The sequence below is a fragment of the Crocodylus porosus genome, unplaced genomic scaffold (assembly GCF_001723895.1).
Source record: "Crocodylus porosus isolate Cpor-Errol unplaced genomic scaffold, CroPor_comp1, whole genome shotgun sequence".
NCBI classification, from domain to species: domain Eukaryota; kingdom Metazoa; phylum Chordata; order Crocodylia; family Crocodylidae; genus Crocodylus; species Crocodylus porosus.
Genome location: NW_017728906.1, coordinates 43638466 through 43651090, shown reverse-complemented (window position 1 = coordinate 43651090; position 12625 = coordinate 43638466). Strand labels below are relative to the sequence as shown.

At 46.1% G+C, this 12625-nt stretch overlaps 1 long non-coding RNA gene across 1 annotated transcript; it reads left to right on the top strand.

Annotated features, from left to right (window-relative positions):
- The first annotated feature begins 8977 nt into the window (after positions 1-8977).
- On the top strand, positions 8978-10372 carry LOC109305905. Its single transcript, XR_002099762.1, has 3 exons — positions 8978-9062; positions 9646-9723; positions 10295-10372. It is a non-coding gene; the product is annotated as an uncharacterized LOC109305905 (long non-coding RNA).
- Positions 10373-12625: the final 2253 nt, after the last annotated feature.

Below are 12625 nucleotides of genomic sequence, written 5' to 3'. Positions count from 1 at the left end.
GCGCTACTGTACAGTATTGCCAGTTACTGTGCATTGATTTAGTACCCAGGTAGTAAACATAATGTGCAGTAACTATGGTGCAGTAGTGAACATGTAGATGCACCCCCTGTGATAACATTCTGCTGCCTCTCCGAGTATAAGCACCCAACAGATATTTACACACCTAGTACAAAATGTAAGAGCCTTCAGTGGGATCTGATTGCAAGTGAAGGACAATGTAATTTAATTGCATAAGCTGGGACATCATTAGATGTGAAGGACAAATTCTGAAACTTTGGATCCTGGGAGACTATTGTGCCTAACCACCCAAAAGTGGCATGTATGTCTTTGACTTATCCAGAACATTTTGGCCTACCGCCCTGAAAAGATTTTGTTCTTGTTAAACCAAAACATTATTTTATTGCATTTATAGTATAAATACTAGGTTGGTTTAAATTTTGCTCAAGTTTTGGCACATTCTTATGTTCTGAGTTGCATCAGTAGAAGATGGACTGATGCTGGGGAACAAAATAGGAACCATCCTTTCCCTCAGACAAAGGGAAGACAAGGATACAAAAGCTTTAACTGAGTTGAAATCTCAAACCCAAATACATGTGAATTTTGCGGAAACTTCAGATTCATGATTAACACCTCAAATCAAGCTAGTTCCACCCATCTTTAGTAATATCCAACAAGTTAAATGAGTCCTTCAGAAAAGGTTTTACAGGCTGAGCCAGCCAGAGAATGAATTTGAACTTGTCATGCATCTCTCAGGATAGTACCCCAGCCATTAGGCCAAGGGTGGGCAATTATTTTGGGTGGAGGGCCACTTACTGAGTTTTGGCAAGCCATCAAGGGCCACATGACAGGCAGCCAGGGGCAGATTAATATTAATTTTCTAAATTTTTTTAGGGGCCCTGTGGGCCGGATAGAATGGCTTGGCGGGCCACATCCAGCCCGCAGGCTGCATTTTGCCCACCCCTGCCCTAGGCTATAAGCAGAGAATGTTCTCAAACTCTTCTGGTAGAGCCTTTCCACTCCCTGACAGGAATATCTAACCTGGTATAAGAATCATATTTGCAGAAACTGAAACTCAAGTCATCTCACTACCTATAATTAAATATTCAGTACAGCAAAGTGGAACTGTATCATCAGAAGAGACTGAGGACATGCCCACACTGTCCCTAGGGTTTCTGGGACGGCTGGTGTGAACTGTTCCCTCCCCTCCAAATACGCCTGCTTCTACACGTACATGCCAAACCTAGAAATGAAGCAGTGGAGCCACCCTGGGGCTGATTTCTGCCATGGGTGTTCTTAAGATCTCTGATTCCAGCAGGTGGACAGTGCTTCAGGATCAGCTTTAACACCCAAAATCTTGGTTTGGCATGTGGATGGGTATAGATTCATAGATTGTTAGGGGTTGGAAGGGATCTTGTGGATTATTGGGTCCTGTCTTCTTGCACTAGGCAGGAAAAGATAACCGGGGTCAAGTGACCCCAGCGAGGCAACTGTCCAGTCTCCTTTTGAAGTTTTCCAGGGTAGGTGACTGCACCACCACTGGAGGGAGTTTATTCCACAGTCTGGACACCCTGGCTGTGAAGGAGTTTTTCCTGGAATTGAGCTTGAAGCGGCCTTCCAGGAGTCTGTATCCGTTGATCCAGGTCTTCCCCAGGGGTGCCCTGGTAAACAGCTGTACACCAAGTTGTTCTGGTCATAGAAGGAAATGAGATTGGCAAGATGAGACCTACCCATGAAAAAACGATGCTGGCTGTTGTTCAGAATCTTACTCTCAATGAGCGTATCACACATAGATTCTGTAATGAGTTTTTCCAGGATTTTCCCTGGGATGGAAGTTAGGCTGGTAGGCCTATAATTGCCCAGGTTCTCCCTCTTCCCCTTCCTGAAGATAGGCACGATGTTGGTCCTCTTCCAATCCTCAGGGGTCTCCCCTGTGTGCCATGATTTCTGAAAGAGTTTTGCCTGGGGTTCCACAATGACCTCATCCAGCTCCATCAGCACTCTCAGATGAAGTCCATCTGGTCCTGCTGACTTATATTGCACCAGCTCAGCATCCACAGTAGGGAGGCTATCATTCCTACCATGCCCCCTGTGATCCTTATCTCACTTGTCTTTCCCCTTGGTCCAGTGAAATACCAAAGCAAAATGGACATTCAGGAGTTCAGTTTTTTCCTGAATGTCCATTACCTGTCAAAGTCAGCATTTTTGAACTCCAGGACTTCAATCCTACTAGTTGTTTTGTCAGCTTTGTGGTGGACAGTGAACCTGATAATTTCATGGTCGCTGTTGGCCAGGCTACCCTCAATGTTCAAGCTACACACCAGATTATCTCCTTTGGCCAAGAACAAGTCCAGGAGAGTGGTACCTCTGGTTGGCCCTTGTACTTCCTAGGTCAGAAAGGGCTCCTTGATTTACAGTTAAGAAGTTACGTGACCGATCCAACCTAGCCGAGTGTTTCTCCCAAACTATGTCTGGGTAATTGAAGTTGCCGGTGACAACCAAGTCCCTTGCATGCATGGCCTCTGTCAGTTCTCAAGAGAACTCCAGCTCCTCCCCTTGGTTTGGTGGCCTGTAGTAAATGCCTGCAGTTCAGTCTCTCTTGCCTTGCTTCCCCCTTTTCCTCCCAGAAGCTTGACCCAGAGGGTTTAAAGCTGCTTATCTTTGGAGCCAATGTCAGCCTCCAGAGCTGACAGGTTACAGTTTTTTCAGGTTACTTGGAGAGGCATTGTGAATTCAAGGTTGGCTCTCCCTGAAGGACTGGGGACATGGAGTAGATGTACCCAATTACCCTGTAGTCTGGTCATGGCACTCATTGGGTGGTTTCAAGTCTCTGCAGGCCATGGAGACAATTGAATGTGGATCTCTCACATCCTAGGTGTGGTATCTTAACCCTGAGAAGGATTTTCCTTTGCTGATTATTTTCCTTTGCTTTTCTGTCATATGCCCCCAAAAAGAAGTTTTCACTTTCAAGAAGAAGTGGTTTTTTTTCTGTTGTTTTTCTCCGTTAAATTCTAACTTTGATTTGATCAAAATCAATTGGTTTGACTGTCATGCTGAAAAAACCTCAATTGTTTCCAGAGCCCCACTTCTGAGATTCATCCATTAGAGATAGACCCCTTTTTATTTTACTATGCTCTGTAGTTCTAAGGGAAGATTTCCATCCTAAAACCCATATAATAAATCACAATTATTGAGAAATACTTAAAGGAATTAGAGAATAAGTAACACTTAATAAAGATCTTATCATATGTATGTACTTAGAATCATAGAGTCATAGAATCGATGTGTGGGAAGGGACCTAGACAGATCATCTAGTCCGACCCCCTGCCATGGGCAGGAAGGAGCACTGGGGGTGGCAGGGGTCATAAGACCCCAGCCAGGTGCTTATCCAGTCTCCTCTTGAAGATCTCCAGGGAAGGTGAGAGCACCACCTCTCCGGGAAGCCTATTCCAGGCTCACCCTTACCGTAAAGCAGTTCTTCCTAATTTCTAACCTAAGCCTATCCTCCCTCAGCTTGTGGCCATGGTTCCTGGTGACTCCAAGGGGGGCTCCGGTGAACAGACTTTCCCCGCATCCCTGCTGGTGGCCCCGATAAGGTTGTAGGCAGCCACAAGATCCCCCATCTCCTCTTGTGGAGACTGAAGAGATTCAGGTCCCTCAGCCTCTCCTCATAGGGCTGGCCACGGAGGCCCTCAACCATACAAGTGGCCTCCTCTGGACCCTCTCCAGGTTCTCCACGTCCTTCTTGAAGTGCGGCGCCCAGAACCGGACACAGTACTCCAGCTGCGGCCTGGCCCTTGTTCCTGCCTCTTACCCCTGGAAGGGGGGTATATGTGCATACATATGTGCGTGCAGTCATGTATTCAAGAGCTGTATCTGAATTCAAGATTTATCCAGAGACATACTTTGAATATTCTAGGCTCAGTTCCTAATAATTTATGCCTGAAAGTTATAGTGTTGTTAACATAGCTATTCTGTTCACAGCTGCATGGTTGTATATTTCATGGACTTGTATCAGATCAAGCTGACAGGTTAGAGTTTTTTTAAGTTACCTAGAGAGGCTACTGAAATGCTTGATGTTGATTCTTTCTTTCTCTCTCTCTCTCTCTCACTGTAAGATCAGACTTAAAAATATTACATTAGAGGGAACGCTAGAAAGAAGAGAGAAGTATGAACAGCTAATTAGAGTGCGCTCCTTTCTGTTAAAAACAAAGAGGTTTCAACGATTCACGTTGCACAGAAGCATTCTGACACATGCTATAACAGGAGAGCCACAGGTGGGGAAACCAAGAATGCCTTTAGGTATGGCAAAAGTATCAACAGAAATCCAAACTAAAGTCAAAAGGTAATCTTTCTTTAAAAATTATGCTTACAGCTTACATGTTCCCAATAGGGCTATGTGAAATTTCACTTGGTGTTTTGTTTTGAACCTGTTTCGGGCTCAAAACAGTGAAATAAAAACACAACAAAAGCCTTCGGAATAGCTGCAAAATGAAAAATGGGCACTCAAAATGTTTTGAAAAGTTTCAAAGCCAGGTTTACTTGGCTCCAGTGCCGGTCCCAGCCAGCAGCAGCAGCCTCCTGTCATTTGGCAGGCAGTTCAGGGGCCTACCTGCATCCCCGGGAGGGCTAAGGGGCTGTGCCAGACTCCTCCTGGGGGTGCGGGCTCCTGATCTGCCTGCTGCATGACAGGAAGCTGGTGCTACTGGCTGGGGCCAGTGGCAGCACCGATCTTCCCAGCACGAGATCAGGGACACCCTGCAGCCCTCCCAGAAGTGTGGGGGGCCCCCCTGATTGGTTTGCCAGATCACAGGAGGCTGTTCCTGCCACCTGGGACAGTGCTGGGCACAGCCTGCACCCAGTGCCGGGAAGATCGGTGCTGCCACTGGCCCTAGCCAGCAGCACCAGCTTCCTGTTATCCGGCAGGCAGATTGGGGGGCCTCCCCACACCCCCAGGAGGGCTGCAGGGGCTGTGCGGGACTGTTCCTGGGGGTGCAGGCCCCCATTCTGCCTGCTGGATGACAAGAGGCTGGTTCTGCCATGTGGGGCCAGTGGTGGGGCCCGGGGCAAATCGGCTTGTGTGGGGATCTGCCCTCAACCTGGGATCAGGGTGGGGATGGTTCTCTGCATGAGCTGATTTGTCTTGGGCCATGCAGCCTCCTCGGGTTGGCTCTGGTGTGGGACCTGGGGTCGGCTCTGGTGCAATCCTGGGGCAGAGGTGAGTCTCCACACCAGCTGATTTGCCCTGGGCCCCGCCACTGGCCCCAGGCAGCAGAACCAGCCTCCTGTCATCTGGCAGGCAGATTGGGGTCCACACCCCTGGGAGCAGTCTGGTACAGCTCTGGCCTTCCCAGGGGTGTGGGCAACCCCCGCAATCTGCCTGCCAGATGACAGGAGGCTGGTGATGCCGGTGATGCCGGCTGGGACCGGTGCTGGGCACAGCCCGTGCCAGTAAGATAGGTACTGCCACTGGCCCCAGCTGGCAGCACCAGCCTCCTGTCATCTGGCAGGCAGATCGGGGCCTCACCTGCACCCCTGGGAGGGCTGCAAGGCTTTGCTGGACTCCTCCCAGGGGTGCGGTTCCCTGATCTGCCTGCTGGATGACAGGAGGCTGCTGCTGCCGTCTGGGGCCAGCGGCAGCACTGGTCTTCCTGTCACTGGGTGCAGAATAGCCTATGGGCAAAACGTCAAAACAGTTTCAACAAAACAAAATGGAACAGTGCTTTTGACATGAAACAAAACTCTAAACGAAACACTGTTCCGTCGAAATGGAAGTCAAAGTGGAACAGAGCTGTTACGCACAGCTCTAGTTCCCAATACTTTTAGAACACATGCACACAAGGTGGGGTTGCATATACAAACGTGGTAGCTAAGTACATTTGTGAAAAAATGCCACTGTCTCCATACCTGTCCTTGAATAGATACAAATACTTCTGTTCACAAGATGTAGTGCTTGGAACCATTCTCACAGAATACAGTATTGCAGTCCCAACCCAAACTGCCTAGATGGGAACTGAGCGCTTGGAAACATCTGGCCCCAGTTGTGACTGCTGACCTAGTTTGAACATCTACCAGCAGTTCCCCATCTGTGGTACAGGTACCACCAGTGGTATGTGTGCGGGGCGCGAGCCAGGTGGTGACTGTTGCCCTGGTGGGTTCTGTCCCCTGATGTTAGTTTGCGAGAGGGAGAGGTGGACTCGTAACAGTTCCAGAAGATTTTTTATTTGATCTCTTACTTACACTTGGAACAGAACGATGGATCCGAGATCGAGAACGAGAACCAGTACGAACGGGAGCACAAACAATTGCCTATGGTTCCGGAGGCAGGAGAAGCCATGGGAAGCTACCCACTGAGCGGTGGATGCGCTGGCTTCTCTCCTCTCCTTCTCCCCCCTGGGTGGAAAATCAACCCTAACTTTTATAGGCCAGATGGCAAGCCCAATTTCAAATCCCTGATTGGTCACATTTTCCCACCAAAATGTTCCCGGGGTTTTTTACAGGGGACGGGGTTTCCCCAGCACATGGCCAGGGCCATGTAGCAAGCCAGATAGGGGCTTTCCAGATTGTGAGGAGAGTGCTGACGGCATCTGCTGCTGGACAAAGCAGATTAAGCGTGACAGTATGCATTAACAGATTTATTATAATTACTTTTTTATGACAAAAATTTGCTGGTGGTACTTAAGGTTGTATCATTTTAAATTGGTGGTGCATGATCTGTAGAAGTTTGGGAGCCACTAGCCCATTTCTTGCTGTCAGTTTATCACGGTATGCTAACAAACAGTTTTTAGACACATATTCTCTATATTTTATCAGAGCATGAACTTCTGATGTTACTGTGTTTTTAATATGCAGCTTGTCTTTGGGCGCTGACAGATGTGCAGCTCTCTGCTGTAGCTTATGGAGCTTCACGGGAAATGTCACGAGTTACATCAATTCCCTGCCCCCCAACAGACACTTGCCGTTGGGTCTGGGGGATTGAGCTCCACTTTGGAGTAGCTGTATGTCTGCAGCCTGTCTCCCTTGGCCCTGCCCCCAGCTCTGGTGCTGTTTTCAGGATGGGAGGGAAGAGGAGGGAGCTTGGCCCAGGGTTTTTCCTAGCCTGCACTGGAAGGTGGGGTAGGTGGATCGGACCCCCCTGAGGTAATGAGGGTTCAGCTTCTTGTGCTCCTGGGCACTTTTAAAGCACTGTAGAGCTCTGAACTTCTGTCAGGGCATGGCTGTAGAGCACTTCAGGGGGCCAATCACATGCCAAAGTGTCACTTCTGTCAGCACCCTTAATGTAACAACCATCCACCACCTTCCTTTAAAAAGCAAAATCCTGAAAATTGTGCCCTGGTGTCAATAAATACCTGCTTGATTTCAGTGCAGATGTGCCAGTAAATAAATGCTCATTGGATCTACCTGTTTATCTCTGTGAATATAGATAATTGAAAAGAAAGTGTCATAAGAGAAAGAAAATGTAGTAAGAGCTGTGCAGTTTTCCACTGAGGTTTTAACAGTTTGGGTTCACTTCCTTTCTCTCACAAAACAACTTTATTGGCAACGTTTTGCAATTTTACTTACCTAATAATTACCATACGTGAGAAAGGAAAGGAGCCAAGAAAGCTGCAGGATGATTTATTCCATAATCTCTGAAAACACTGCAGTTGGGGGAGGAAAAAAAAAGACATACTTTTTTTGAGTCTGCTTGATTCTTTCTTTGTTGCTAGCCAGGCACAGTCATTGTAGGAAACCTTTGAGTCTCCTCATTCATGTCGTGCCCCCCACCCCTGAACTGTGTTGAACTGGTGACTCATACTGCTGTCTCACTGAGAGAGGGTTTCTCTATCGTCTCAGAAAATGTTGGCAGCCATAAAGAGGTTTTATGGTAGTTTCTACTTCAAAAAGTATTCAGAGCTTGAGAGATTCCCTTAAGCGACAGTGGAGCACCTCCAGCTTCCAAATGATCAAAAGACAGTCTTTAAACAAAAATGTTGTTGCTGCTGCTACTACAAGAAGGAGTCTCCTTTGTGAAATGCCAATACTGCAGATATACCAGCTCAAATTGTGATACGGATATTGAGATTTAGCCCTGAAAAACCCCAAGGAAAGCCTAAGTGCCTCAGTAAGTGGCATAGGAAACTGAGTATAGGTATAGTCAGTAGGTCAATCTTCCACAGCAGCTCTCGAGGTGTTTGGGAGCACTGTACAATACCAGAGGTACTATGATGTAAAAAGCAAGGTTGTGGCAATTGTTAATCATTAAAATTGCATTGTAGGCATAGGAGTGTTAACTCTGGTACCCTAGGAAATGACATTGTTGTACTCATCCAAAATTGCTTTGTCTTTTCAGTTGCTCAAGGCATTTATTTGTGATCTGTGATGTGGTGGGGCTCATGCAATAATACTAATTATATTCTTGCTGTTTGCTCTTTAAGGTCTAGTCCCCTTCACACCCAAGTGATTGTGTTTCAGTAATAGGTCAAGTGCTGCTTGCTTGATGGTGGGGATCTTTGGAAGAAGATGAGTGTTACACTGCTGTTAACCATAATTATGGTCCAGATTCAGCAAGGCATACGTGCCTAACTCTAAACTCACAATTAATCTCATTAGGCACATGGCCAATCCTATGCATTTCAGAATTAGGCACGCGCATAAGTATGTTGCTGAATAAGGGTCTGCATGCAGTGAGCCCTTTTCCTTTCTTTCTCATTTAATGTAAAAAATGTTGCTAGCTCCACACAGCTGCCATAAGAAAAATGTTTTTGCTTTCAGTCAGAAATGATGTTATCATCTGCCCTCAGGTATGGTGTTCCCTTTACCTTGAAGCTTAAGCAACAACATAACATGCTTCAACCAAGTATTCCACACAAGGAATGGCATTTTTTTGTTTTGCAAAATAAAGCTCTGTGGGTGGAATTAGCTGTGTTGAATGCACATGTCAATAACCTGGATGGTGGTGAGAAACTTTGATATCTGATGAAGAAATTTCTGCAGGTATCCAGACATTCACTTTTGTGTTACCACCACCAAGTCCAGAAGAGACATCAGGAAGTGTCATCTGACAGCATCAGCAGATGTGAACTGTCGGTATTTCCTTTCAGATACCGTTTTATACAGGAGACTGGCCTTGTGCAAGGGGTGATATTGGAGAGAGGCAGTTGACACGTAGGCAGAGATTAAAACTGGTTGGACCAGAAGACTTGTGCAAAGATCTAAAATGAAGAGGAGATGGGCTACAGGGGCAGGTTAGAAGTGGTCAAACTTGGAGGGCACAGGGGGAGAAAAAGATAGTGAGCATGAAAAGGGACTTTTTCTTTTTTTTTTTTAAGTCTCATCAGTCCTTTGCTGCCAGCAAATACAAATATTCTTTGCCAGCAGCATGTGTATGTGTATACCCCCCTGCAACTTTGGTGAAAGAGCATCATTATTAAGGCTGCACAGTCAAACCATCTAAAGTTAGGAAATGCCAGAATATTAATGTTTTCTTGTGCCCTTCTGAACCTTACAATTCAGTCTAGATTTAAATGATGGCATGCCGTTTCCTTTTTCCAGAGAAATCTGCCTCGTTCAGTGCACAAGTTGGGCCTACTTTGGGGATGAATATGGGTTTTTCAGTGAAAAAGACTTGTCTGTAGAACATTTGTCCTGCTGCTTCTTTTGCTTCAGATGTTGGATGGGGTTTTCTGAAGAAGGCAGGGAACTGCAGAAAGGAAAATGATAGACTTATGGTGAAGCCAACTGAAGGTAACCCCGACGATACAAATTCAATCCTTACCTCTACCATAGAGTTTGTGCAATGCTGGGTAAATCTCTCAAAGTAAACCTTTTCACAGATAGTCACTAGTTGTGTGTCACTCTTTTTGAATGCCTGGCTTGAGAACTTCCATCTACAGTAGCATTCATAGCTACAATTGAAATTACCAGTATATGTGCCTCACTCTATCAATAGCACTCTGAAATCCAAGCACTCTGAAAAATCAGGTATCTCAAACTGGTCATCCAAAATTGGAGGGAAAAGTAGCATGCGATCGTGTAATTAAAGATTGCCTGTCTGTTTCATAATGCACATACAGCAGCAAGCTGATGTAAAATTGTACAGGCAGCTTTAATTCTGATACTTTCCACCTTTGGTGTGCTGGACTTTACAGCTGTTAGATAATCACTATTATGCAGTCTTTTGTGTATAATTAAACATTTATTGTGAAGACATTTTGACAAAATTAGAATAAAGACATTTACAGAAGCAGGGGCAGACTTCTGCTCAGGGAGGTGCTGGAAAGAACTCATCATTGATGTTCCTCCTCTTGCTCTTTAGTGCCTCTGGTGACAACTGAACATCTGTCAGAATCCAGTGAATAGAAGTGAGGAAAGGGTTTTTTTTAAAGACCTTGGGTAGGTTACTGAGGAGTTCTTTAATTTAACATTATCAGGATATAAAACAAGCCCTTGCATTAAGCAGGTACTCTAGATTGGAAGTGGCAGGGAATTCTAGCTGTAATGTAAGCTTTGAAGTTTGATTGTTGTTAAGGAGTAACATGGAAATACCTGCTTCTCCTGACAGCCTGAACTAGTGTTTTCATATTTAAGCAGGAGAAAGCTATCTACCAGCTCAACCCCAAAAGGAATAGATGGGAGAACTGTACCTTAAACTCTCCAGTTCAGTAACTGGAGGAAGGTAATGCTCTAGCCACTGCCCACCACTCTTTCCAGCTCCTTGCATTGGCATTTTCCTGTTCCAGACTTTCCTGCTAGGATGTTGTGTATGAGTAGCTTCGCAAAGCCACCCCAAGAGTTTATAGGAGCACAGTGCCTACAATGAGAAGGTATGTCAAACTCAGTAGGCATTGTTTGTAACTATTTGTCAGCTTTCCTGCTTGCTGAGCATAATGCTGTAGGTTAATATGTAATCTGGTGTTATGATCCCAGATGAGACTGAGCATAAGGAAGAAACATCCCGCCTGGATTTATCTCTGCTTTGTGCAGTGAGAACGAGTGCTGGGTGAAAGGCTTGGGCTGAAATCTGAAACTGCCCACTGTGGTTATTTTGACTCCACTGAACCAAACCCAGACTCTGCTTTTTGGAGGTTTAAAAATATTGGTTAGTTCTTTTTTTTTTTCTGCCTCTGGCCCCAATTCTGGTTTAATCCAGACTTGGTAGCAGAGAGAAGCTATTCTTGTGGTATTTCCAAATCAGCCTGAAGAAGGGAACTACTAGAAATCTTGCAAAAAAGCTTTTCTCTTCATAGTGTCAGGCCTACTTTGTACCCAAATACTCTTTCTAATTACAGTGGGAGGGCTAAACTGTTTGGGTGCTTAATTATAATGGAAATTCTGAACCCACCCTCAAGACTTCTTTTTAAAAGGATGTGCAAATCTTAGCATGCTGCTAACCTATTGGTTTAGTTTTACAGCCCTTACTTCCTTTCCTCATCGTCTTCTCTGTCACACATCCATGCAGGTTTAATAATCCATCGGTCCTCTTTCATTTGATCTAAACTTTAAGGATTCCTATGGGCCAGATACTGTAAATTACATAGGCCTGCAGTGTTCTCATTGTGCCACTTTACACAAGCTGCTGTCCTGACCCTGTATATTTCCTGTACTGTTATTGCCATGATCCTTCTCTTTATTTCCTGTTCACTTCTCTGAAACTGATTCAGGCCCTCGTTACTTCTCCTCTTAACCACTGCAAATGCTTACTCTGACCTCCCTGACACATGCTTGGCCCCTACAGAATGCATCTTCAAGACTGTCTCCTTGGCTTATTGCTCTGATCATGCCCCCCTGTAGCATCCCATTTCCCACTTTCCAAATCAGACGGTAACCCTTCCATGTTTTTGGACAGCATCTGGAAGCTTGGGCTCTCTATTTGGCTCATTTAAAAACAGATTTATTTTATCACTCTTATGACTTGTATTATGAACTTCCCAAAGTTTAGTGCCTTTCTTAGGGCACATGTAGATGAAACAGGGGCCCTAAATTCAAGTGGTGGGTTTTAAAAAAAACACTTCAGTCCAGGGTCCTTTAAACCCCCATATCGTGCACACACCTGAACTTACCTGCCTCTCCAGCAGTAGGGAGAGGAGGGCAAGCTGCTGGCAGGTGGAGCGGTCCCTGGGCTGCAGGTGGGGCTGGTGCTTCCCTCCACAGCAGCCCCCTCCACCCTTAGGCAGCACCCTTCCACAGGCACCTGGCTCGGGTGATCCCAGGGGGCACTGCAGCTGCAGAGGGAAGCACTGCGCCCCCATTCAACTCAGGCAGGCTCCAGGGAAAAAAAAAAGAAAAAAAGATCAGGCTTGCCGCTTTTTTTTTTCCTTGGGTGGAGCCTGCCTTCCCGGGCTGCTGCCAGGCTGCCTGCATGGGCTTCCTGCAGAACCCCTGAGCTGCCTGGAGCCCAGTGCTTTGCTCTGCAGCTGTAAGGCAGCAAACTAAAACTCCTCAGAGGAGTTTGCTGCACCCCAAGTCTTTTAAAGTGCATTACACCACCGAAATTTGCCACAGTGGCTGGAATTGCTGTGCAATACACTGCCGATGTGTGCAAACACCAACACCATTAAAGCGGTGCAAAAGCATTTAACCCTCTTTAAAGTGTTGTGCACACATGCCCCTCATTTCATCTACACACAGCCTTAGTGCCAGACACCTG